Consider the following 3,226-nt stretch of genomic DNA (forward strand, 5'->3'; position numbering starts at 1 on the left):
TGTCGTCGTAACAATCTGCGTACTGAGCACCGAAGGACTTGTTACTCGCGGCGTACTGTAAACTCTAGGCCGTCAATTGGTTTTAATTTAAAGCTGCTTTATGTAGTTTTTTTTCTACACGAAGAAACAATGGCAAACTACGAACACAGCAATTTAGGAACAACGCACATGGCTTGCGCTCAGACGGTTACGGCAAGGCCGCGTCGCGTTGAATTTATGTGGTTTATATTTCGGCAAAAATGAGACAGAAATTGTTAGTTTCTGTACTCATACCGAATTGAAATAAGTAGACAAATGAACCAGTGCTCTGGCTCGCTGTATTATATTAAACTAGACATGTTTAGTCTAGCCAGAAACCATTTTTTCTCGAGAAAAATGTATTTTTTAAATTAAATACCGAATGAATGAGGCGGATTGCAGGCCAACGCGAGCTGCTTTACTGTGTTTTTAAATGCCAGTTGCTTAATTTCACAGAGCATCCGAAGCGTGTATCCAACATGAGTTTTATCATCACAGGTTCAAATACTACTCTGTACCATTTTATTTATTACTATCATATTTTGAGTTAATTTACATAATCATATTCATTTTACTCTTTTTTTCTGCCTGTCAACTAAAATGTCCATCGATTTTTGCCCAGTTTTTAATTTAATAAATTATATTATTTGTCTCTTATCCATGAGACTAGAAAATGCATGCTGATTAACTCATACTTTGTTTTATTAATGGAGGTTTTAGTTCCATCTGGTCTACTTTCCATCCTGTGAAAATGTGTGACGACAAAACATTGTCGTATTTTCATGAATGCAAGTTGTAAGACAAGTGTTGAAAACATTGGCAAAGACAGATAAACTTTGTACAGAATTGCCGAGATCTAGCATAAAACTCTTTTTCACCATCTCAGTTGTCTACAAAATTAACAATTTTCCCTGTTTTTCCCTCTTCTGCCCTGATGTGTAGGCTCAAATGCGTAAAGCCCAACCATCAGGGCAACATACACCTCTTCTCAAAGAGAGGCCTGGTGCTGAGACTCATTCCGGAGCCTTCTCCACAAGGTCAACACCATCATCATCATCAGAGGAGTCTGTGTCATCCGCCCAAAGTGGAGATGACCACAAACCAGCATTCAGTGAAGGGAGGGGGTCCCGGTCGTCCAACAGCAGTGGATCAGAAAAGGACCACATTGATTTGCATGAAGCTAAGGCCCTCAAGGCAAAATGTAAATCAAAACAAAAAGGTATGAAATCGAAAGGAACAGAGAAGTTAAATGATGGCCAAAAAAGGAACTACCACCAATCTTCGTGGATGTGACACGTGCCTCAGAAAATACGCACAAGAGAGCAAGGCCAAAAACCCAGAACTGTTGAGGTCAACAAAATTAAGGAAGCATGTTGCTACCTTATGTCAGCTTCTCGACCTGAACAATCAGGAACTCGAGCAAGTTGCTCGTTTTATGGGACACGACATTAGAGTCCATTGTGAGTTTTATCGGCAGACCGATAAAACTTTCCAAGTGGCCAAGATTGCCAAACTACTGTTTGCGATGGAACGTGGGACAGAGTCGCTGAAGGGAAAGAGTCTGCAAACCCTGGACTCTGTTATCACTGGTATGTAAATTATATTTTTAAAGTCATCCCCTTCCATTTATTCTTTTCTCCCTCTGTCTTTGTTTCCACGACAGTGTGCATGTCTTTATCGGCATATTTTCTTTTACCTTCATATTTTAGTGTAAAATTATGTTTTCTGATTTCTGACTGTGAATATTTCAAAAGGAAGAGCACATGCAGCCACCTCAACCAAAGGTCTGAAAAGTGGCAAAAAGAGAAGACACGATCCAGGGAGACGACAGGAAGCTCAAGATGGTATGTAATAAAAATAACATTAGTAGTCATAGCAGGAAGAGGGATGCCAATATATGCTCTAGAGTTCATGCTTGGAATTAATATAGAAACCTTGAATCATTTCAAATTAATCACATTCAAACGTTAGACCTAATGTTGACCAAATGACCTACTTCTAAGTTACAACAATTTTTAGTTAGACACCAATTGATCCCAGTTGCCTCTGCCTCTGGCACCTTTGACCAGAACCTTTTTTTCAATGATAACAATAAGCAAACAAAAGCACGCACATATGTATGTCGAGTTATTTGGGGGGATGTTGCAGCAACTTGACAGGCAGCTGCCTCTCACTATCCTCACACGTGTGCTGTTCTGACACACATCTGTCCTGTGGATTAAAAGTAACGAACAATGATCAAAGACAGAACTTTTAATCAAACAGGGAGTTAGTGATAACATGCGATCGATACCGTTCTAATACCGTTAAACTACTACTGATTAAAGCTGGTTAGCCTGTCGACCTCACAGTGCAAAGGTGCAGGGTTCAATTCCGGTCCTAGTCTTCCTAGGTGGCATTTGCTTATTTTTCCCACCACATACCTGCGTGGGCTTACTCCAAGTACTTCGGTTTCCTCCCACATTCCCATAACATGCATGGCTGATTGAACACTCTAAATTGTCCCCAGGTGTGAGTTTGAGATGGTTGTCTCTGTGTGCCCTGCAATTGGCTGGCAACTTGTTCAGGGTGTCCCCCGCTGACCTCCCAAAGACAGCTGGGATAGGCTCCAGCATGCCCTGCGACTCTTGTGAAGATAAAGCGGATTGGAAAATAGATGGATGTTTAGTAATTCCTTTACCTTGACAGCTCTCATTTTCTCTGTGTCCAGACCATTTGCATAAATGAGAAAACCCTTTCATTCTCAGAGCAAGAGTGAATGTCTTCCATCCATATTTACATGGTGTAAATGTCATCTTTCACAGAATGAGAAGTGCCACATTCAGCTGTAGCAACGAGATCTGATGATGAAGATGATGGAGGCGGTAACGGTACCAACTTGGACACTGAAAACACAGGTAATGCTTTCAGTTTGACTTGGACCATCTGTCACTGCACCATTGCTATGTTTCTGAGATGTAAGGAATTTCATTTGAGTACATCATCTTGCTCCAAGGCACCTACAAAAGGCCACCGAAGATGCAGTCAATTAAAGAAAGAAATTATGCTGATGACGACATGAGTGATGTTTCTGGCAGTGAATATGGCGGTAATGTTTTTTTGTCCGACTTGAATCCTCTTTTGCTGTATTACTGGCATATTTCTGAGATGCATGTGGAAAGAACTTTGATTCTATCAAAACATTATTTTATAGATGGAGGGGTGTGCC

At 40.7% G+C, this 3,226-nt stretch overlaps 1 long non-coding RNA gene across 1 annotated transcript; it reads left to right on the forward strand.

Annotated features, from left to right (window-relative positions):
- The first annotated feature begins 784 nt into the window (after positions 1-784).
- Positions 785-2,863, forward strand: LOC127589000 (uncharacterized). The gene is made up of 3 exons (XR_007959258.1): positions 785-1,607; positions 1,773-1,862; positions 2,823-2,863. It is a non-coding gene; the product is annotated as an uncharacterized LOC127589000 (long non-coding RNA).
- The last annotated feature ends 363 nt before the right edge of the window (positions 2,864-3,226 follow it).

This window comes from Hippocampus zosterae, chromosome 16 (assembly GCF_025434085.1).
Source record: "Hippocampus zosterae strain Florida chromosome 16, ASM2543408v3, whole genome shotgun sequence".
Classification (NCBI taxonomy): domain Eukaryota; kingdom Metazoa; phylum Chordata; class Actinopteri; order Syngnathiformes; family Syngnathidae; genus Hippocampus; species Hippocampus zosterae.